The sequence below is a fragment of the Sabethes cyaneus genome, chromosome 2 (assembly GCF_943734655.1).
Source record: "Sabethes cyaneus chromosome 2, idSabCyanKW18_F2, whole genome shotgun sequence".
Classification (NCBI taxonomy): Eukaryota; Metazoa; Arthropoda; class Insecta; order Diptera; family Culicidae; genus Sabethes; species Sabethes cyaneus.
The window spans coordinates 36,579,020-36,604,397 of record NC_071354.1 but is presented as its reverse complement, the minus strand read 5'-3'; the positions used below and the strand labels follow the sequence as shown (position 1 = coordinate 36,604,397).

Genomic DNA, 25,378 nt, shown 5'->3' with positions numbered 1-25,378 from the left:
GACCGATGTGAATCCTCATTCTTGTGACGGATTTCGGAGAGGAAGGATCTCACCCTCATGGACCAGCAGCAGGCAGCGAAACCAGTGGCCCCTTTGAGGGTAAGACCACTGCTCAACCGAAGGAGGCAGAACCACACCGGCGGCGCGGTACTCTGGAGTGAGCAGCAAATCTGTCTCGGAGCACGACAGACCAGTCAAGCATCGTTGTAGATGAAGCATGTTTTCAGCTTCCGAAAAACCACAAGCTTCAGTTGTATAGTGGTAATTCGAAATGAAGATCGGCCGCTCTGCGAGATCACCGGAGAATCGAGGCAATTCTTTTGCGAGAGACGGTCTAGCTTGCTGCTGTGTGGGAGAACTACTCATCCTTGAGGGGGAATACGCTTGGTTTTTTTTGTACACTTTTCTGAGTGACGAGGGGGCTGAGACCAATCAACCATCAACGTATTCAGTATATTCATTTATTTGATCAAAGGCTTGACGCTTACCTGGGGATTCCAAATTGTCTTGCAATGTTTCAATCGATGTGACTGTCTGACTCACCAAAGGCAAACCTGCTTGGCTTACCACTTCCCTCGATCGACTATCGGTAACAATTCTGGTCGTTCATGTTGATGCCAACCCTCTTCCGGTAGAGTTAGCACAGTTCGACGAGTTTTCGGGATAGCTCTTGTCTGCTTCTCCAAGCGCGGTTTGTTCGCCAGCATGTTTGGTAGCAGATCCTCTTCCGGGTTGCTTGCACTCTCCGGTTGATGTGGCACACCAGCGTCTGTTTTCGATTGAAAAACCTTCCAGAAAATTCCGACACACCTCCAGAGGGGTTTGCAGCGTTGACAGCTGCTCAGAGGTTGGTTTGGTGCGCCTCTCGCACTGCTCGACACGATTTTTGAGTTCCAGAAGGGCAGTTTATGAATCGGTGGGGGTATTTTTCATATTCTGTCGAACTTTTACTTCAAGTCTTCCTTAGATTTGACCTCCTTGAGATGCTTCCGTAGTGCGTGCTTCATAGTAGTCCAGTACTTTTGATGGACCATAGTTCCGGTGCCTTGGGCACGAAAGTGATTCCGGCCAGAAGATCGTAGGGCCCTCGTGTTGCTTCAACAGAGGAAGCAGACGCTATTTGAGGTAGGTCTGCACGTTTACAGTTCCGGTAGTCACGAACGGTGCACTCCGTTTGCCACATGAGCAGGTCTCTTGCTAAATCATGTATTTCTTGGCAAATTTTGAAAGTTTCTGCTCCCCTACTTCCTCCGGAATATTAAACTAGTGATGCGTGGTAAAGAACAGTAGCCCGGGAAGCTGCCGGAAGTACTCTATGATGAGATAATGAGGCTTCATCAGCATGTTATGAAACAGGTTTTGTTTTTTGGCCATTTGATCGGATTATCCAATTTTCAATCTTTTTGAAGCATTGGAAAGTTTAAACGTATACCTATCTTGTTGCCAAAGGAAGTATATGGTATTTGTTTAAAACACAAAAGTTATAGCAAAATTTCAAAGCATGGTTTTTGACATAGGACTACGTCTTACTGTAATAGGGTGGCATGCTGCGAAAACAAAAATGATCGTGACACGAAAAACTGATAGATTTTGAATGGTAATAGCTCAGTCAATTCAGAACGGATTTTGCTGGATTACATACCAATCGATTCACAAAACGTGTGCCTTTTCTGTGGTTTTCACGAAAAGATGGATCTTTACTGCAAACTGCTGGAATTTTTATGTAAAGTCAAACAATTTTCTAGAATTTACATGATCTTCCAGTCAAACACGTTTAAGACACATTCCAGCGTTACGGGACACAATTAGCACCCATTTTAGCTATGTGAAATGCTTCATGATTCACCAATTTTTTGGCAATTACCTTGTAAAATAATTGATTGAAGTCCATTTTATTTTCCACCTGATTGCCAGGGATTTGATGAAATAGGAACTGATTTGCATAGTAGGGATAGTGTCCCGTAACGCTACAGTTTCCGGGCCAGTGAATTTCCCACACTATTTTACCATTCGTAACGATTTGGAGCCTTCTGCACTTTGTACATATGCAGTCCCTCCCGGTCCTTGGCTCTCTGAAGGAATAACTTGGATAGATTCAACTTTTTGGCCACATCCCTGACCGAAGCATTGGGATTCCGCTTAAACGCTTTCACGACACATTTGTGATCATGATCACTTATAGAACTCTAGGTGTTTGCTTAAAATCAATTCGCGACATTGATTTTCAGGTGACGCCATTTTTTCCAGTTTTCAAAACATTAACAGCGATAAAAATACCCAAGAAACATTTATGTGCTGATTAAGCATTTTAGCAGCCATAATTATTCAGCCATTGCTGAATATGCATCGAATAAAATTTATGTAAACAATTCTACAATACTTGTTCAGCCGAAATTGGAGAACTTATACAACCTATTTCATTTGAGGCAGAAAAACACTTATTAAGCTGTTAAATCGCCTCTGTGCGCCTTGTTTCCAGCTTTGCGCAAATTGGTTATTTAAAAACGCGCAAAAGCCTCTATTAAGCTACATTACAGCTTCAAAGCAGTTACTAGCAAGCCCTAAGCTTGTCTTTGATGTTTAAGAGCTGAAAAAAGGTTTTTATTTCTAAAACTAAACCATAGTTCAGCCACAGGTTGAATAAACTCAGCTAAAAAACGTTTGATCAGCCTGAAATTAAGCTGCAATGGAGCTTAATAGAGGCTTTTGCGCGTTTTTTAAATAACCAATTTGCGCAATGCTATCAATTCTATTTTTAGAACGAGAAATAGTTTTGCAATGCTCTTTAGTCGCTTAATCAACATCTCATCAACCTTTATGCAGCCAAAAAATAATCTATTTTTAAATTTAAAAAAATGGAACGCGTCATATTTATTGGCGTCGTATGCTATATTTTTAATTTCGAATAACCTGAATTCGTATATGCAAGCTAATCATGTCCATTTTAATATTCGTATTATTATAATTTAATCAGAGACTTTGTAGGAAATCATTGGTTGACTCAAAATTCATCAAGCCCGCCATTATACTTTTTTCACTCACCTGGATTCGAACATACATCCTGTCGGTTGGAAGCCGTCGACGAACACATCTGAGATAATAAGACATATGATTAGCGCCGAGTTTTTAGCCGATGTAGTTTTACAAGTTTAAGTTTGTCAAGCGTAGAACAAACCTCGATTAAAATATATTTAAGTGCTGAAGAGTAGTTTCTTAAACCATGTTGGGCATCTGCTGTACAAGATTACTTTAGAAATATTTATTCAGCACATGTTAAGCATTCAATAAACCATTTGTACGAAAGTAATGTATTTCGCATTAACACATATAATCATTGTTCATTGATAATTGTTGTGGTAGTAAAGTAGTATTTTTTGAATTCTGCTTGCTACTTTGCCCATATTTTTTTATGTTGGAAGAAGTGAAATAGTAGCCGTAGCAGAAATAAGTGACATCGTAGTGTGTGGAATATTATTTTTCTCTGCTGCCGAAAACTGTGATCCGTCGTGTGCGAAAAAGAAGAGCAATCAGCACTAAGTAAAAAAGGAAACAAGTCAAGCGAGAGCATTTAGTTGTTTCGACCAGTAGTACCAGTGGAAAATTTCCTAAAAATGGTTATCAGAGTGAATATCAGAGGAATGTCGACAGCAAGCACATTTCCTGCAACGTAATCACTGAACCGGGCCAGGAGGCAGAGAAGGACTTCATGCAGAAAAACTCAGAACACAATACATGGTGCGACTATCGACAATCAGAACCCAAGACATCTTCTAGCTACTCTACATCTCAGCTGTTCAACGATGCGGAATATTGAGGCGATTATGATGATTTTGATTAGGTCAACGAGGTGGACAATCTGAAGGTATTTCTCAAGCACCCAAACCGCCAGCGGATAGCACTGAGGTGAGCGAAGATCAGCTGAAAAACGGTACTGGCGACGAGCAGGACCAGAGCCAGGTGACGGCGACGAAAATAAGACTGATGAGCGAATGAGGTTAAAATGGGCCTAATGTACATTTAAAGTATAAAGTGTGAAATATAAGGTGTCATTCAAGTTATTTGTGTTATTGTTTACCATCAAGCGCCTTGTATTCCACATTTGCTCTAAGTGGTGCTGCTGATACGTTTGTACGCCGATTATTCAACTCTTATTCCATAATTCCTCTTAGCAACGTTTGCGCAACATTCATTCCAATCTTATTCCACTCTTTCATCACACTTGCTCTCAGAAATGCTGCTGATACGTTTGCACAACGGCTATTCGACTCTTATTCCACACTTACATAACAACGTAACAACTGAGTTATAAAGCCCTAGACACAATGCATACGGATTTTACTACGTTGCGGAAATTTGACAGAAAACCCATGTAAAAACTGTCAAATTGCCGCAACGTAGTAAAATCCGTATGCATTGTGTTTGGGGCTTAAGCGTACAAAACGTATCCACTTTTCGTTATGTAGTAATTTATTTTTCGTATCATAAAGTGCATCCTAGGAACGTAATAAAATTAGATTTTTAAATATTTATAATAGCTTTACGTGATCCTACGTCAACAGGCGGCAGGGTCTCTGATGCAACCTTCCACTTCTTTCAATTTAAAAATAGATTATTTTTTGGTTCCATAAAGGTTGATGAGACGTTGATTAAGCGACTGAAAAAGCATTGCAAAACTATTTCTCGTTTTAAAAATAGAATTGACAGCATTGCGCAAATTGTTTTTTTTTAAAAACGCGCAAAAGCCTCTATTAAGCTCCATTCCCTCTTTGAAAGCAGCTACCCAAGCATCAATTTCAGGCTGATCAAACGCTTTTATAGCTGAATTTATTCATCTTGTGACTAAACTATGGTTTAGTTTTAGAAATGAAAACCTTTTTTCAGCTCTTAAACATCAAAATCTGCTGATTTTATCAAGCTTCGGGCTTGCTAATAGCTGCTTTTGAAGCTGCAATGGATCTTAATAGAGGCTTTTACGCGTTTTTAAATAACCAATTTGCGCAAAGCTGGAAACAAGGCGCACAAAGGTTGCAAAAAGGGCGATATAATTGCTTAACAAGTATTTTTTTCTGCCTCAAACGAAATAGGTTGTATAAGTTCTCCAATTTCGGCTGAATAAGTATTGTATAATTGTTTACGTAAATTTTATTCGATGCATATCCTGCTATGGCTGAATAATAATGACTGCTAAAATGTTTTATCAGCGCAAAAATCTCTTGGAAGAGCTTTTTTATTAAGATGACGAATCGTTTATTCAGCTAGTTTAGCACAATTATTGATAATATTGACGGGCTGTGGAGAAGTTGAAAATGCGCCTAATCTGCTTGTGACACTATTATGTGAAGCAGCTGATTTACAGCGCATTCGTTGGCTGCTTAAACACCTATAGAATACAGAGACCTTTGCTTAAATTTATTCAGCGCCTACCACCTGTATTCAGAGTTAAATCAGCTGTAATCAAATCAGTAGCAATTTAATTCAGCTTCGGTGTTTGTTGGGTATAGTGTAAACAATACACATTAAACTACTTCCACCCAAATTTTCAAGAGAAAATATCCAACGGATATTTTTCTACGGCGTTTTTTCTGTGATGCAATTTGATGTGGTACATTTTTTATGTCTGCGTACACTAGTGAGTGTATCTTGAAATCTCAATCAAATAAAAACATTCGGCGTAGCGGTGTTGAGTGCAGTAAACTCCATCTGAAACGATTGGAATTAGAATACTGTTGTTCATACTGTCAAAATTATATAAAAGGTAATTTGATCCAACCTAACTTGGTAATATTATCTTTCACCTTTTATATTATTCAAAATCGGGAAAAGTCATGGCCTTACTAAATCATTGTTTCAAAGTTGACATTTGTTTTTGACCTGCAGTAAAATTCTGTAGCCTAACGGGTGGCAACTAAAATTTTGAAATTTTTTCGAGGCCCAACTACAACAATAACAACAATAAACGACGTCAGAGAGAAATAAGAATGTGTATGTGTTAGCTCTCTCTTGGTTTTGCCAGTATTTCTTGCTTTGTTTATGCTTGCCAAGTTTTGTTTAAAACGGCATCAAAACAAGAAGTATTCCGCGAGTGCGTTGTACACTTCTATGAATTGCACAAAGTTTTCGGCAAAAAGTGTCGCTGGTTGATAAAAAATTATTCCGGTAAATGATATGTTTTGGACGAAAGTTACTTCACTCTTTCGAAGACACACATTCCCGGAAATGACCGATACTATTCCAAGGGATCAAGGGATCGGTCACGCGGCACAACCGTTTTTATGTTAGGCGACTTGAAACGAACCGAACTGTGCCGATTCTGTACCGAAAGTGCCGAACTGCAAGATTTGTTAAATTCGTTATAAACTGACAGATTTGGTAACCGTGCGAGATTATTTTGACAACTGGCTATGCTCCCATTTCATATGTAAAATTGAAGCGGAGGTGTGCCGCTTGATATCTCTGGAGTGCCGCGGCACAATGTGCTAAGGGTCCGACCGCTTGCCATGGATTGTTCTACTGCATCTCCGAACATAAAATACAAGTTTGAACATTAGTTTCAACATAAAGTGATGCTGTACATTGTCATTTCCGAGGAAGGTATTTCTAAGCCATGGTTCAAGCCCTCTGGTTTGACTATCAATCAAGATATGTAGGGTTTATTTTTAATTCCCGTCGTAGTAAGGAAAGCCATTCTAATTTTCATCATTTGTTGGATGGATTTAATGAAGACTCCAAAAGTTCTTGTGCTGATTTAACTCAAACACACTTACCCTCCGATCCGTGAACTTTAAAATCACTGAAAAGCGATTATTAAAGCATGTTATTGAAATTACGCAACTGACTTTATTTCTTAAATTCGTCGTACCGTTTTAAAATCTGTCCATCAAAATTTTTCATCGTCTGAACTAAAAATCACAACAATGTTTACGAAACTAACGCGCATGTATTTGTGTAGGACGGCATGACAAATGTTATTCTGCAAAATTTCTGCAGGTCAGGCAAGTTTTCCTGCCTGTAGAATAATGACAATGCCTTGCGTGAGTTATTTTCATTTATTAATGACGGAAAGTAAAATGATTAGTCGACATTTTCTTTTTCGTCGTACGAAAAACGTAAGAAATTTGGCTGGTAGGACTTCTTTAATGATAATAACTCGCGTAACTTTTCAAAAGGACCTAAGTAACATTGAGAGACTCTCTTTGGCGTCCCTCTCTTCAGATTATTATGGCGACATGTATGCATTCCAACAAAAAACTTCTTCACGTTTAGCTAGATAATGACGCTAGCAACCGATTCATGCAAAGCTGGTGTTTTAAAGTGTATTTGCATTGCCGTGGGAGGTGAAAGAGAAGAGGTACGAAGAGAATCTCTCATTGTTACTTAGGTCCTTTTGAAAAGTTACGCGAGATAAGCATTTAAATAGATCTCAGCTCACTTTGATTGATCGCGTATGATAGACAAAAAAACAACAAATTAAAATATTAAAGAATAACTAGTTTTGCATTGTGTGTCATAAAAATGCTAATATTTTTTAATAATTTGTGTTAGATAGGACGGGAATAGACAATTACGACGAAGCAACAACACACCCTACCAGAACGAATTTTTGAAGAAAATTTTGATTCCGTTTCTACAAAAACATACAGATGGACAATACGTGTTTTGGCCGGATAAAGCATCATCACATTACGCCAAAAAACACAATCGTTCCTAAATATCCATTCGATCCCATTTGTACTCAAAAAGCACAAACCCGACAAATCTACCTCAGTGTCGCCCAATCGAAGATTTCTTCGGGATTTTGAGCAATTGCAAACATTTGATTGATAGAATCAAGAGATGCATACGCAAAGTTGACAAGACGGCCGTACAACAACGGACAGCGTGCCTTTAATTTCAGTAAATCAGATCTTCTTCAAATATCGTTGCCTTTTTTGACAGCTTGAGAAATAAATCCCAAAATTTTATACTTGTCACCCGTTATATTTTTTGTTTTATCTTAGGAACCTCCCTAGTACTCAACAACAGTGCGTCTTTATATGTATTCAAATTCGAACCATTCAGAAGTTCAAACAACTCACTCGACTGTAGAAATAATGCACATAAATACAAACTATACAACGCAGTATGTGTCCATGTGTCAGCCAAATGATGAACATAATTTGGTTTGCATGTTTTGGCTGTTGTTGTTGTTTAGCTCGTTCGAATCACTCATTTTTGTCGGGTTTTCACTCTTCCGTGTTCGCTCTTATTCATCGACTAATTTATCGAAACTTTAAAGGTCTTTTGGTTCCTAAACAATCAGTCGATTCCATTCATCTTTGCTGTGGTATGGTAAGTGCAAGTTGTAGAAAGGAAAGGAGAAAACAGGAGACCTGTTGTAGGAAATGATGCTTTATTCTGCATTAGATCTCTTTTGTCGTCATAATAAGTAGTGAATAATGATCGAATTGACACTTCAGATGATTGAGGTGACTGTTGACAGTTGACGTGTGCTGAATAGGGCTTATCTCACACAATTTTTTATGAGTGATTTGATTACTATAATTACTTTTTATTATGGTTGTCCAAATTGTCCTAAAATATCACATAGAAAACTTTGACACTTTTGAACAAAAAAACGTAACTGTATCATAACTAAAGTGGCGTTGATTAACACATTCTCACTATGACGAAAATTAGATCTGAACCCAATGCTATTAATATAATTAATAGATGGTAATAGTTTCATGTTCTTAACATAATCGGTACGTAATTTGAAAACTTTATTACAGCAGAACTCTATAACTGCCGGCGGCAGAATATTTGCCCAAGTCGAAGATACCTCCGAAACATTACGAAGCTATTATGGAACTATTTTTATCGCCATTCGCACCGCGTAAATAGAGTAGCATCTCGTTGGAATTTACGCCGGCTGTTGGCTGGGTCGCTGCACCAGCAAAGGAAAAGCGAAGCAACCCAATCCACGGTGGAAATTAATTTCAATAATAACAATAATAATAATCCCAAAAATAAAAATAAAGTCGGCGAAGCGTAGAGAGCCGTCACCGTCATCATCGTCGTTCGTCGTCGTTGTTGTCGGTTGGATGATGAATTTTCTGTGCTGATGTGACGGCCGTGCGGGATGAGATGAGAGTTTGATTGAATGCTCGGAGTGAAATGTGTAACCCGATCCGGATCACCATTTGGCGATCGTCGACCCAGTTGTCTGCCGCTTTCCTTCGGATGTCGAGCAGGGCAGGATAGCTATCTCGTCGACCGTCCGCGGGCGACCGGCGGCGGGCGGGCGCGGCATCACATGGTAACGGTTCCGCTCTGGGCGCGCAGAGAGGGAAGCTGAACAAATGCACGTCATTCCGGTCAACTTCGTTAGAGTGGTGTACACAGTGGCTTTGTGTACCACACACATGCTTGCCTAACTGCGCTTTTGAGTAGTTTGCTTCTTTTTTGAAGTGCTCGCAGACGCTACGTCACAAAAGGGTTCCCGTTTTTCGCCTGCCTTCCGAACGGCTTTAACGGCTTAACTCCTTGTAGAGAATGAGGGAAAATGCCATGAATTGGAAAAAAGGATTCGAGTGGTAAACACGGTGAATATGGTCACGGCCTCTTTTCGAATGCTTTATTCTCACTATTTTGTACTTTACTTGTTACCGACATTTCTTTACCTCTGTTATGTTGTTGTTTTTTATGGTTTCGTATCCCGGAATTGGCCAGATCATAGGGTGGAGCTGAATTTCTGAATGAAACCACTCATTTGATGCGTTGTTAAAAAAATATTATGAGGCATTATATTTTACGTGTCGGTTATTATGAAATATGATCGTATTTTTTAAGAAAATGTAGAGGGTTAATTATCATAACATAATTTAAGAAGTATACTCAAGTGTGCTAAAGTGTTTCTAAGTCATATATTAAAGTACATTTACCCCTAAAGCAACAATCATCATGATTATTCACTTTGTGGGTCACCGCGTTGGACTGATGAGCCGTTTCGCAACAGAGTGCTTCATTGCATATTGTCCATTTTTGTCGAAACCGCCTTTAGTTGCAGACATTTTGAAAAAATGATACTTTTAAGCAGAATTTTTCCATGTTGAATTTTTGATCTGGAAGAGTCTGTTCCGCAACATAGTTGTTGCAATACTAAGGATCAGTATTCGTCTATCTTGAATTTCAAAACTACGATTTTTTCCAAACTGTTGCCTGATGTTTTCAAGTAACTATGGCAACGTATCACAAATGCTCAAGTGGCGACAGAAGAAACATGGAACAACGGATGCTACCCAACAAACACCGAAGCTGAATTAAAATGCTACTGATTTGGTCACAGCTGATTTAACTCTGAATACAGGTAGTAGACGCTGAATAAATTTAAGCAAAGGCCTCTGTATTCTATAAGTGATTAAACAGCCAACGAATGCGCTGTAAATCAGCTGCTTCACATAATAGTGTCACATGCAGATTAGGCGCATCTTCAACCTCTCTATAACCCGTCAATCAATTCTCAATAATTGTGCTATACTAGCTGAATAAACGATTTGTCATCTTCATAAACAGCCCTCCCATGAAACATTTATGCGCTGATTAAATATTTTAGCAGCCATATTATTCAGCCATAGCTGAATATGCATCGAATAAAATTTATATAAACAATTCTACAATACCTATTCAGCCGAAATTGGAGAACCTATACAACCTATCGCCCTTTATATAACCTCTGTGCGCCTTGTTTCCAGCTTTGCGCAAATTAGTTATTTAAAAATGCGTAAAAGCCTTTATTAAGCTCCATTGCAGCTTCGAAAGCAGCTATTAGCAAACCCGGAGCTTGATAAAATCACCAAATTTATATGTTTAAGAGCTGAAAAAAGGTTTTTATTTTTAAAACTAAGCCATAGTTCAGCCACAGGTGGAATAAATTCAGCTATAAAAGCGTTTGATCAGCCTGAAATAGTTACTTGGGTAGCTGCTTTCAGAGCTGCAATGGTGCTTAATAGAGGCTTTTGCGTGTTTTAAATGCGCAATGCTGTCAATTCTATTTTTAGACCAAGAAATAGTTTTGCAATGCTTTTTCAGTCGCCGACGAAAGTCGACGTCTCATCAACCTTTATGCAGCCAAAAAATAATCTATTTTTAAATTTCAAAAATGGAACGCGTCATATTTATTTTGCTTTCGAATAACTTGGATTCGTATATGCAAGCTAATTAAAAATGCATGTCGTCATCTTTTAAAAACTTTCCAATTTTATTGCTGATTGCAAGGAAAATTGTACCATTCAAAGTGCGAAATCGCTCATAAAAGAGCGATCCTGCATTAAAGCGTTTCGGTATCTTCGGCGCACTTTTCCGTTACATTCCAAGCAATAAGTGCACCGAAGAGACCGAAACGATTTAAGCCAAAATAGCACTTTTATGAGCGATTGCACACTTATTGATTGAACAATCTTCCTTGCAATTTATATTTATTCGTGACAGATGCGTATTTCTCCTACGACATGCAGGCTTCATCGTCTGTTTTCGACCAATCTTATACACTGGATCGTCTTTAACCAACTCGTAAACAGCAAGAGCAATTGCTGTTTACGAGTTGGTTTAAGGCGATTCAAGATGCATAAAGTAAGCACTCAAATAGTGTTTGACCAAGCGATGTTTAAGCTACTTTAAGTTTTTCCAAACCAGTTTTCCTCCAAAGCTGATAAATAAGCTTAATAGCGGATTTTCCATAAACATAGAACCGTTTTACGGTTGCTTAAAGGTGTTAAAGTGGCCTTATAAACCAGTAGACGCTTTCATTAGGCTCACAGCTTTCAAACTACTTTAAAGCTGCTTAAGGGTGTTAAACTAATACAAACTAGTACCAAGCTTTTATTCGGTTCGCAATTCGACTGGCGGCAAAAATATATGTCAGTTATTGACATTATCGACATTGTAAAGATATTTCCACTGTCTGTTCTGCAGATGCAGATGGGGAGGATCATACGATGAGTGCTTATGGATCAGAAGATGGCGATTCAATTCCCGAAAGACGACGACATACAATTTTAATTAGCTTGCATATACGAATTCAAATTATTCAAAATTTAAAACATAGCATACGACGCCATAGCAAAATAAATATGACGCTTTCCCTTTTTTAAATAAAAAAAGAGATTATTTTATGGCTGCATAAAGGTTGCTGAGACGTTGATTAAGCGACTGAAAAAGCATTGCAAAACTATTTCTCATTCTAAAAATAGAATTGACAGCATTGCGCAAATTGGTAATTTAAAAACACGCAAAACCCTCTATTAAGCTCCATTGAAGCTTTGAAAGCAGCTACCCAAGTAACAATTCCAGGTTGATCAAACGTTTTTTAGCTGAATGTATTCAACCTGTGGCTGAACTATGGTTTAGTATTAGAAATAAAAACTTTTTTTCAGTTCTTAAACATCAAAGTCAAGCTTCGGGCTTGCTAATATCTGCTTTGCAGCTGTAATGTAGCTTAATAGAGGCTTTTGGGCGTTTTTAAATAACCAATTTGCGCAAAGCTGGAACAAGGCGCATTCAGGCGATATAACTACTTAACAAGTGTTTTTCCGCCTCGAATAAAATAGGTTGTATAAGCACAGAGAACAGACAATTATGTTCATATAAAATATTACGCAAAAGGTGTGTAAGCTTTTAAACAAGACACTAGCGACATCTCTCTTAGGGTGCACCAGTTGCCCAACATCCACGTTGCCAAATTTATTTTATATGCTTGTCATAATCTACATAATCGAAACACTGGCACCTCCAATGTCAGTTACTGTAGCAACCGTAGCAACGGGTCGATTTTGTTTGTTATTTACCGAAAACGGCTAAACATTGAAAACAGAAATCAAAGCGCATTTTAAATTTTTCTCTTATTTTAGATTAGTATGGCCAAACAGGTATCGTATTTAAAGTTTTTCCACATTGAATCGAACCATTTCACCAGCATGACCCCACTGCAGAGGTACTAGATATGGATTTTTCATCTTTGAGCACCGAAAAATCAGTACTACCACAGAGAACAGACTACCAGGTAATCGACAAAAAGTGTGTAAAAGGTTTTTATGTAAACTACGAGTAATCCTTCAATAGAGCACCCCTCGAGCAGTAAGTGGCAAACTAAATCTTGATGTCGCTGCCATCGCTGCTATGTAACTCCAGCACAAAGTAATATTGATAAAGGTACATGGATATTTTTTGATGCGTTTGGCAAACTATTTCTGGAGGGCGCCACCGACAGCTTTTACACACAAAAATTCGATTACTTCCTTCGAGCCTGTTAATCTGTTCTCTGTGGTACTACTTCATCGAAGTCCGCTGTAGGACAAGCGTTTGGTTGTGATTCATTGACCTCAGAGGTGGCGACCACTAAAATCGCGGTATATTCTCGACATATATGCCAATGACTCGTAATTTATAATCAAAAGCACCCTTATCGCCATGAAATTCGTTTTAATTTCAATTAGCGAAAGTTATCTGCAAGCAATTCCGTTACACCCATCTGGTACGTTCGCAATCCGGTACAGATACACAGTTTCTACGAGGAATTAAAAACGAATTATTCAATAATTATTTACTATTTTTGATGAGTGATGTTTACCTTTATTTTGAGTCCGGTAGATTGGGTAAACAATACGTTAGTTGCTGTAGCAACTGTTAAAAGCTTTGGTGAAAATATGACGAAAGCTCAAATCAAATCGTTGACAGACATTAACAACCAAAGTCTATTATGTTAGTGATGTGAGCGCCACGTAGCGGGAGCATTACCACTTACTTTCGAAATGGTGGCTAAGCTTTTACACACGTTACGAGCTCATAGATGAATGTCTGTTCTCTGTGGTATAAGTTCTCCAATTTCGGCTGAATAAGTATTGTACAGTTGTTTACATAAATTTTATTCGATGCATATTCAGCTATGGCTGAATATGGCTATGGCTATGTTTCTTGGGATAGCAACATGTCGCATACCAAAGGTAAGTGTGATCACTCCTGACTTGGGCTGGTTCACAATCCCAGATGTTTCGGAGGCGAAAAATCCCTGGGTCATACCTTCCATCGCAAGTGGAAGTGAAGTGGAAGCAAATTCATGACGGGACGGCATTGGCGACGGTGGGCGGTGGTGTTGCGTAAAGTTTGCTACCCATCGCCTGCCGTAAAACCCGCGTACGTAGCTTTAAATGACGCGATCATGTTGCCAGCAGGCAGCAACACTCGTGAGTGATATATCAGCCTTATGACAGGTTAATTAGTGTTTATTCCCGAACGAAGCCAACGACTGACACGCAGTGAATTGTTTCAACCATCAGCTCTGCAGCTATGAATGCATATGGAATGCAACAAAAGTGCAGCAGCATACTTCGCTGAAGAATGCATACGGTTTTTACTGATGTTGTTGTTGTTGGTGTGTGTTTTAATATCAGTCAGCTAGCGACAACTGTCTAGGTGGAGTGAACTACCGAGGCGTCTGCAACTAAGGAGACTGCCATGGAAACGGGAAGTAACTACGTTCTGTACCAGATAGAGCTGCTTTTGCGTTTTTCTGACTGACGTTCTTCCTAGAAGTGCTACCAAAAATATGCACGGTTCGTGGTAATAGTCAACACATTCCATTACTTTACTCTACAGTTCGGTTTATTAAGGGGAAGAGGAAATGCCTATGTTACTGTTATTTATTTACTTCATACTCTCGGGAGAGTTGTTTAGACGCATATTGAAACGTTACAATTAACGTTCATTCATTTTGTCGAAACGAAATATGTTTCATTCTGCTGCTGCAGCATGCGATTATTTATGCTCTAGCGGGATTAGTTATGCAAGTGACCGAAAAAAAGTTGAAACATGTAATCGACTTGTTGAAAATAAACTTAAAATTGTTGAAAAAGTAAAATTATTCAAATTTGACGCCAATTGGACTTCCCCTCGATTGATGGATACACCCGTTTAAAGAAATCAAACCAAATTTAGCTATTTTGCTTACATCTCCGGAAATATTAGGTTCAGGAAGACCTATTTTCTACAAAAAACTGTCTTATGAATTCGAAAAATATATATTTTTTCAATTAGATTGTACCAATAGTTGCGGTAAGATTTCCTTTAATTGGTCTTGGTGTTGCTATAATTGTGCTATTGTACGCACTCAAAGAATCGTCTCGTCAAGTTTACGTGAAAACATAGGTGATTCTCATCCATCACACTTTTCATGTAACATTCACTAACCAGTTTATGTGCGATCCCGGTAGTTCATGTAAGTTGCTGTACAGAAGTTGATACATGATTTTTCACGTGGATGTGACGTGCCGATTTTTAGGGTGTATATTTTACTTACTGTAAAAACGGTAAAGCGAAATCACCATCAGCGTGCCCAGACATAGACAAAAGGTGGGGCACACGACCTTTTAGAAGAATGTTTCGACCTTGAAAAACGAGTAATCGTGGGATGGCGAATCAATTATTACTTACCACAAAAACCGACCTATTCTGTTTTAAGCTTCGGACTCTTGGGTGCAGTTGAACTTAAAATCAAAGATGAAAATAGATTAGAGTTCAGATGTGGAACTGTACTAGAGATTAAAGTTGAAATTAAACTTGATTTTGGTCTGATATGGACTTGAAGCTTTACTTCCAATTAACCTGAAAATTGCATTTGGAGTCATTTAAACTGCAAGTTTTTCTTTGAATTAGACATGAAATAATGCTTAAAACAAAACGTGAAGTTTTTATTTGGGATAAAATTTTTTATTTAAATTGTGATTGCAATTGGACTTGGGATTACATTTGAAATTATACCTGAAATTGGAATTCAATTTTGTATTAGAAATGGGACTTATGAAATCGGAATTTTAATTTGATTTAAAATTGAATTGAATATCCGATTTAATTATCCTTGAAATTGGATATACACTTTAAATTAGATAGGAAATTTTACTTAACTTTAGGATAGGCATTTTCGTCTTTTCTTTTCACAAGTTTTACCTCTTTTCTGTTCCGTTTTTTCTCTTTTACAGTCCGAAGTTTTTTCACTTTTTGTTCCATTTTTTCTCCTTTTCTATTTCGTTTCTTTTTTGGTTTTTGCTCGCACTTTTCTTTCTTTTTCTTCCGTTTTTCCTCTTTTTTTTAACGCTTTTCCTTTTGCTGTCACGTATTTCCTGTTTCATTGTTCCATTTTTCTTTGTTTTAAATCTTATTTTTTCTCATTTTCAATCCTGGTTTTGCTTGTAATTCACTCGATTTTTTGTTATTTTCTGTCCCGTTTTCGGTCTTTTCATTTGCCCTTTTCCTTTTTTCATTTTCAGTTTTCGTTTTTTGTAACTCTTTTCATCTCCTTTTTTGCTTGTGTTTCGTCTTCTTCTGTTCCCTTTTCCTCTTTTAGATGCCCCGTTTGACATTTTTTCCTATCACTTTTATTCTGTTTCAGCTCCGTCATTCCCATTTGCTCTTCGGTTTTTCCTTTTTATCTCCTGGTTTTCCTCTTTTTCTCTACCATTTTCCTTTTTTTTGAGGAAGTACGGGCTTTTTGTGAAGTTTTTGTGAAGAGCGAACATCGAAAATAGTTGACTATCCAGCTGGGACTTTTGAAAATTACTATTTCTTTTTTCCTGTACCATTTTCCCGTTTTCGTCCCATCTTTCTCTTTTTATATTCCATTTGACCTCTTTTCCCCGTTTCTTTTTGGTTTCTTTATCGGGTTTCTTTTTCTCGCTACCGTTGTGCCATTGCCAAACTTTGCTAGACAACTTTTTAAAAGTTTGTTCAAATAGTACGCGTTTTTTCGATTGTTATTCACAGGCCCAACATTGATTTACAACTACGAACAACATTAACGTCCGTAATACACTTATGTGAAAAAATAACATAGAATGTTGATAATACGTTCATTATTTTGTGGGACAACTATATAAATTTAGTTTTTATCATATAAACTATATTTCAAAAGCGATTATTTAATAAATGGAAGTACTCCAGGAGCATTTTAACTAACAATAAAACATTTACATAAAATAACAACTATATCTGGTACCTAAAATAATAAGTGATATTTTAATAGTAGTTGGTGACTGTTTCACAATTGCTTTGAGTGAATTCCGAGCTAAAGTTTTTAAAATGAATGATTTCAGTGAACTGTGTAATTTACTTTTTACATGGAAAACAGAAGTATAGCAAAATATAACGACTAATACAGTGTACAGTATGGTTGAGACAAGCGTTAACGCATTCACGCCTCTTACGCCGAGCACCCGGGTTCAAATCTCAACCCCGCAGAAGTCACGAATGACCCAAAACTGGTTAAAGTGACTCTAATCTACACAAACAAAAAAGTGGTAACTAGCGTTGAATGATTGTTTTAGATACATATCTATTTATATAAGAGGCTTATGTCTGTACCGAAAACCAGGTCTCTGACAAGACGTCATAAGAGGCTTCTCGGTAACTGACGCTTTCGTAGCAATGGGTTGTATTCTCAGTCACCTTACCGGTCGACTGCTGGACCGCTCGATTGCTCAACTGGTTGACTAGATTGCTCGACTGAACTGTTCGATTCGACTGCTCGACTCAACTGCTTGATTGGACAGATCGACTTGACTGCTTGACTGAACAGCTCGATTTAACTGCTCGATTCGACTGCTTGGCACATTTTCTTAGCTTACTACTCGACCCGACTGCTCGACTTAACTGCACGATTAAACTGCTCGACTGGACTGTTCGATTCGACTGCTCGACTGGACTGCTTGATTGGACTGCATGATTCATCTGCTCGAGTAGACTGCTCGACTCAACTGTTCGATTCGACGCTTGGCTCAACTGGTCGATTCAACTGCTTAATTCCACTGCTGGGCTGGACTACTCGACTCGACTGCCCGAATGAACTGCTTGACTCAACTACTCGATTGGACTATTCGAATCGGCTGCTCGACTCAACTGCTCAACCTGATTGCTCGATTAAACTTGTCGACTAGAGTACTCGATTTGATTGCTCGACTCGACTGACAGCTTGATTCAACAGCTCGACTTAGCCACTCAACCCGACTGGTCGACTCAACTGTTTGACTGTTTGTATCCAAAGAGGGCCGGTTCGACGGTATTCATTTCTCTTTTGGGTTCACTTATTTTCTGTATCATTTCCCTTTCTTGTCTCGTTTTTGCTCTTTCTCTCCCCTTCTTCCACCTTCTCTGTGGCGTTTCTTTCTTTTTCTGTACCGTTTGCCCTCCTTTTCCTCACGTTTTTCCTCTTTTCCTTTTCGGTTTTAGGTCACTTTAGCCTTGTTTCCTCTTTTTTTAACTTCTTTACCATTTTTTCGTTGTTTCTGTGTTCTGTTCTTCGTGTGTTCTGTTCTTCCTCTTACTTTATCATCGTTTTCTGTCACGTTTTTCTTTTACGTTCCTTTTTGTCTTCCGTTTTCATTTTTTCTCACAATTTGCTTCTTTTTTTGTTCTCGTTTTTTCTGGTCTCATAATTACTGTTTTTCTTTTCCTCTTTTTCTATCCCGTTTCTTCCGCTTTTGTGTTCATTTTATTTCTCGTTTTCCAAGTTTTCTTTATCTTTTTTTTTCTTCCAGCATTTTTTTCTGTTATCTTCCCCTTTTTCTATCCGGTCTCCTCTTTTAGACGTTTCCCTCTATTTTTCTTTCTTTTTGTTTTATGTGCTGTTTTCCACCCCATTCTGTCACGTTTCTTTCCGTTTGTTTTCTTTTGACGTAGGACTTCTTCTTCTTCTTCTTCAGCATAGAGTCGGGATGGCTCGTGCTGTTTCAAGCACTCGTCTCCATTCAACTCGGTAGTGGGCCACTCGTCGCTAATTTCCTAGTCGTCTCAGAAGTAGCAAATCGCTTTCGACCTGGTCGAACCATCGTGCACGTTGGGCCCCCCTGTTCCTGGTGCCGGTGGGGTTGTTGAAGAGGACTATTTTCGTCGCACTGTCGTCCGGCATCCTTACGACGTGTTCGGTCCACCGTAGCCTGCTGACTTTCACTAGATGTACGATGGGAGTCTCAGTTTGTACTCCGCCAAATATCGTCCGCAGCATTTTCCGCTCGAACACGGCAAGAGCGCGTATGTCCTCCGTGAGCAGCGTCACGGCTTCAAGTCCATAAAGAACTAAAGGTCTAATAAGGGTTTTGTACATTGTTAGCTTCGTGCGGCGGCGTACGCTTCCTGTTCGTAGCGTTTTACGAAGGGCAAAGTAGGCCTGATTTTCCGCTTGGAAGCGCCGCTGGATCTCCTTACTAGTGTTGTTGTCCGGGGTCACCAGCAATGCCAAATACACGAACTCCTCTACCACTTCTAGTTCATTGCCGTCAATGGTTGCCGTCCGTGGGAGACGCGCGTTTGTTTCCTTTGAGCCTCTTCCTTTCATGTATTTGGTCTTCGACCAAATTTTTAGCCCAATTCCCCTAGACTCCGCTTTCAATCTGGCGTAGATTGCCTCCGCCGTCGCAAAGTTCCTGGCTATGATATCGAAGTCATCTGCAAAGCCTAGAAGTTGACTTCCCTTGGTAAAAATCGTGCCTCTCGTTTCGATACCCGCTCGTCGGATCACCTCCTCAAGAGCGATGGTGAACAGTATGCAGGATAAACCGTCGCCTTGTCTCAACCCTCGCCGCGTCTCGAAGGGACTCGAGAGTGTCCCAGAGATGCGTACGAAACACATCACTCGATCCAATGTAGCTCTGATCAATCGTGTCAGTTTGTCCGGAAAACCGTGTTCGTGCATTATCTGCCATAGCTTGTCTCGATCGACTGTCTCGTATGCTGCTTTGAAATCAATAAAGATTTGATGCGTGGGCACGTTGTACTCACGACATTTCTGCAAGATCTGTCGGATAGTAAAAATTTAGTCTGTAGTTGCATGAGCCCCCATGAAAGCCGCCTGATAATTCCCTACGAAACCTTGTGCTATCGGTGACAACCGGTAGGATTTGGGAGAGTACCTTGTAGGCGGCGTTTACCAGCGTAATACCGCGATAGTTAGAGCAGTCTAGCCGATCACCCTTTTTGTAGATGGGACAAACCACTCCTTCCATCTATTCCTCCGGTAGCTTTTTCTGCTCCCAAATCCTCGAAATAACCCAGTGTAGAGCCTTTGCTAGCGTTTCTCCGCCATGTTAATAAAGCTCTGCCGGTAGGCGGACTAGGTCTTTGATTTCTATATTGGGGTGCAATTTAGAAAAATGAATAGCGAGAATATAACGAACAGTGGTTTTAGTTTGCTCGTTTATAGTCATCTCAATAGGTTCTAAAGATATTGGTATCATCGATAGGAAATTTTACTAGGAATCTATTCCAGTAGATTACATGTTTCCCTAACAAACTTTTAAATAATTGAAAATGTTAGGTATTATCTAACTAAAAATCCGCGCTCGGTGATTGGTCGGCATGAGTAGTAAGGTACCCCGGGGCAAGTGGGACCTACAAAATGCATAGTTCGGGTTTATTTGACTGTGTAATCTGTACCTATGATTATTTAGAAATTCTTTCAGCACAGAAACTCTTCAGTGGTATCACTTCGAAGGTTTAATTACGAAAAATCCCATGAAATGAAACTGGAGGACAGTTTTCAAAATCATGGCGATAGGTCTCACTTGTCTCATTTACCGGGGCAGGCGACTTCACAATTAAGATAAAACACAGATCGTGAGCAATGACGCTGTAATGCATTATTATAATGAAATATAGTTGAATATGTAGCTGTATCCAATTCTTGTGAGATGTTATTTATGATTAACTTTATTTCAAAACTTTACTGATATTAATATTATGTAATTGAAATGAAAATGTTCGGTAGTGCATCTAAAAAATGTATTAACACTGGAAGTTTTGCGCTGAAACACTTTATTTTTAATAGGTCCCACTTGCCCCGGGTGCCGACCCTCTGAAGTGCCGACCTTATTTCGACCCATTTATTGATTGCCGTTTGTCAAAATGAACAACTAGTTTTCGGGTGTAACTCGTTAATACACTCATTATGTTTACCTATTGTTAGAAAAACATGTACTGTTACGAAAGCCTGTGGCCAAAATATCATTTATAGAAAGGTGCGTCAAACTTACAGCGCAAATTGAGAATAGCGCTCAAATTTAAAGTCCAATTTTGGTGTTTGGAATGCCAATTATAAATAATCTATAATTTTAATGCATGCGTTTGAGTTGTATCTTTCATTTCTAGAAAGGTTCGGTTGGAGAAAATGAGGTTGACGAGAGTTATGAGCTCCGTTCACACTTACCTCGTATTCGCACTTGCCCCGGGGTACCTTACTGATTTGACCTTACTGATAATGATGTTTCCATACCACAAGCGGTACGTGTGTATACAGCTGTACTTGAATTTACACTCATTCCAGTTTTTACACTTGCATTTAATGGTTCTCGTTACATTTTGACGTAGGACTACGTCTTACGGCAAGTTTTGAGATAGGGTGTCATTCCAAAAAATCAAAAAATGCAAGCGTCACGAAAAATGAAAGATTTTGAGCGCTAATAGCTCAGCGGTTTTCCGATCGATTTTCAATATTCTTACACCAATCGATCGAAAAATCTTCTAAGAATTGACTCAAATGAGGAAAAGTATGGATTCTTGATGTTGAACTATTGAAAAATTGAAAATAATGAATCTATGTTTTACCAGAATTCTCGCTTCGTGATTGGTTGGAAGATTCTTTACGATGTCTAAACCTATACCAATTTGATATCTGTGCTTGGGAAGTAAGCCAAAACAAGTGACAAAGTTTCCTCATTTTAACAAGATTTCTTAACACCGCGATTAAACCTAGACCATTTTGATGTCTTTGTTTGGGAAGTACGCCAGAAAGAGTGACAAAGCCCCCTCGTGCCAACAGATTTCTTACGAACGCGATTAAACCTAGTTCAATTTGATGTCTGTGTTAGGGAAGTGTGCCAGAAAAAATGACAGAAGTACGTCGCCCCATCAGATCGCAAATTCTTTACTGCGAGACGAATAAACCTCGGCGAATTTGATATCTGTGTTGGAAAAATGCGCTACAGCTGTAGTGTTCGGTTATAATACGACTCTGTATGAATACGCATGCTTGCCGTTTCATTAGAAGTGTAGTGAAAAACTGTGCTATTAATAAAATAGGATTGAATTGGTGAAATCCCTTTAACGTGGGGAACCATGGGTAATAAAAACAATCTTTAATTTCAGTAAGGTAGCTGGAAAGTAATAGTTTGTGTTATTAATTTTGTTAAATTGTTTTCAAATGCAATCTTTTGAGAATTGAACGTATGCAATGCTACTACTTTGATAAATTTTACATACAACGCATGTAGCATGTATATATGTTGCATATAGCACGTATAGAGTAGGGCGGGGCATAAGTGCGATGTTTGAAGTTGTCATCAATTTTCGCGAGATATAAAGAAGAACAACAACAAAATATATTTTATAGTGATGCAGCTACTCAATGTCTTTACATTCAACTATAAATCATCTGGAATAATAGTGTTATTGAAAATAAATTCTTCATTCTTCTGAACAAGTGCCGATTCGCACTTTTACCCCACTAGCGGGGTAAAAGTTCGATTACCGCGGGGCAAAAGTGCGAAGCTCGAATCCATGAAATTAGCACAGCAGTAGCTAACAAAACCATATTACCGTCAATCTGTGGTATGTTTCGGTAAGGAATATTCTCAATTTACACCTTTCCTATTTTCCGCTGGTGTATTGCAGCCTCCGACAGATCGAAACTTTCCCAAACGTTTGTTTTATGTTTCATCAGCGGAAAAACATTGTTTTTCTTCGACCAACATCTGTAGAGCAGTTTTCTGCAGATCTTCCATTTCTACTATCTGTAATATAGTGCCAAAAGCTGTATATAAGTTATACATTTTTGCCCCGTCTGTGAATCGCACCTTTACTCCGCTAGGCGCTTGACGGGTTTTGATTAAATTATGGAAAAGCGAAACTGTTATTTTCTTGATTCAAATAGAATTTCGTTTCGAAACAAAAATATTTTTAGGTTGTTATAAAAATTTCGTTTGAAACAAACGAATTTTTTCGCTCCGTGATAAAACTAGAACTCCTTTCCCCGAACAACCCCGTTGAGAATCGCGGCTATAACGCTGACGGACGAACAGCGTCGCCCGCAGTACCTTGCAAGTCGCAAGGACTTGCATAGTGTCGTCGTCCCGTCAGTAAAATGAGTTAGATTCTCGATCCATGAATCGAACTTTTACCCCGTCAATAAATCGAACTTTTGCCCCGCTAGGCGCTTGACGGGGTTTGATTAAATTATGGAAAAGCAACATATATTTTGCAAATTCTTCTCACCGCAATTTCAAGAGAGATATCTGAGTGATGTAAAACGCTGCTACAATTTGTGAATAAGTAATATCCTCCTGTTGATATCGTATTTGCCGTACAACGAAATATTACATCAAAACCGTTCTAAAATAACTTTTACCCATAACTCAGCAACTATGATTCGTAAACAACAAATGTTTATGATGGATTTAAGCTGTCAAAGTACTCACCCATCCATGCCAATGTAGTCAATTTACTCGGAATCCGCACTGATAAATCATTGAATCGCACTTTTACCCGCATCGTACTTTTACCCCTCCTTACTCTATATGAAGAATCGAATGATTACAAGCATGAATACATGCTACTATCACTACAAAGAGACTTATGTAGTCCTGCGTCACCTATATATGCGGTCGTGTCTTGTACACAACCCCTCTGATTTTTTCCTTTATTTTTATTAAAAAAAAGGGTCACGGCCCCTTCGTCCCAACAGGTCGAAGGCTCATAACAACGTCCAGACTTATACTAATTTGATATCTGTGCTTGGGAAGTACGCCAGAGAAAGTGACAAAGTCCTCTCGTCCAAACAAAATTTCTTAGGACCGCTATAAACCTAATCCATTTTGATATTCTGAAAGTGAACAGTTGTAAAACAGTTAGCGACCAATCCTATTTTTCGCCCGATTGTATCCACATACTGCAAGAATTTATTCAGAACTGATGTCTACATGAATATGAATATATATGAAACAGGAGTTGAAAGAATATTCGTACTTGTGACGTGACGCGGTAATTTTCAAAGTCAAAAAGAATAAGCGACTGTCTGGTCCGAAATAGGTTTTGGGCGTTTAATTTGTTGCTTTACAATTAGCTGCATGCAGTTGTTTACATATTTTACATTGTATTACTGTAAAGTGCGGAATAACCGATAAATAGAGTGTGAAAAAGAGCTATTAATGTGCAATTGACGTTAGCTAATCGATGATATTTTACCTGTCATAATTTTAACGCGTTGCTCGTATGTTAGTTAAAAGGCAATTATATTTCAAATCAATCTGTCCCAATGAATGATGCTATATATCAACTATTTGCAAGAAAATTGACGAATGTGAACCACTGGTAAATGATAATCCAGATTATTAATGACAAATATTTTATGTTTTGAGCAAGATTATTAAACCAGCTAATATTCGTTTCCTGCTACTTACCTACAGTTACCCAAAGTCGCCAACCGCCAGACAAAGTATGATTGTGGCCTGATGAAACTCTTCGTGGAAGTACAAACGCTACGAATCGGATAAAACTGATATTCAGAGCACGGGCATTTAAGAAATTTAAATTTGTCGAATTGAACCAGCATCCGTAGTCCTGCGTTGGTCCCTCGTTCGTGCTATGGACATTCGTACCATTTTGATTTATCATCCAAAGTTTCCTACAACATTTATTGTTTTAAAAAGGTGGAAAAACGAGTTGATTCGCCGAGCCTACTCTGTTTTGTTGTGCATTTTCATCCAGTTGAACAAATATTTGATTAAATTGATTGTTTTAAGTTTTTGTGAAGTGAAGTAATCAATTAAGCTATGCATTTCGCGCTTGAAAAATCATCCCGAAAGCATTTTTGCAACACGAATTTTCTACCGCGGATCGTCTAGTCTAGTCAAAAAACGATTATTCATATTTCTCGTCCCTGGCTAGCACGATCATCAACGTTTCGGTCTAATAGATTCAAATGATTGCGCCCTGCCTGCCCATTTGCCACAGTCAATTCGAAAATAGCAAAGGTGAGATTTGATACGTTGTAGCATTTTCCTTTCTTTTGATCAACCAGCTGCGTGGTGCCACCGTCGCGACGGTAGCAATGGCCAAAAACCAAAAGAAGGAGTTGCTGGCTGGGCGTTATTTTGGATGATGGGTCGGTTGGATCACCGCAATTTGTGATCGTGAATATTTAGCAACAGCCGCGAAATCCCGGTGATGTATGGGACTTAAATTAATATTATTACATTGTAGCAAACCCCGTTGATCGGACGAACATAATGTATTTCACTCCTCTATTTATAAGTATGAATCGGCATCAAGTGATGCATGTGGCCGGTGTAGGAAATGTGACAAATTAATG

At 38.7% G+C, this 25,378-nt stretch overlaps 1 protein-coding gene across 1 annotated transcript in view; it reads left to right on the top strand.

Moving 5' to 3' along the window:
- Positions 1–25,378, top strand: part of LOC128737101 (homeobox protein six1b) — a 69,860-nt gene that overhangs the window by 7,482 nt on the left and 37,000 nt on the right. The window lies entirely within an intron of this gene.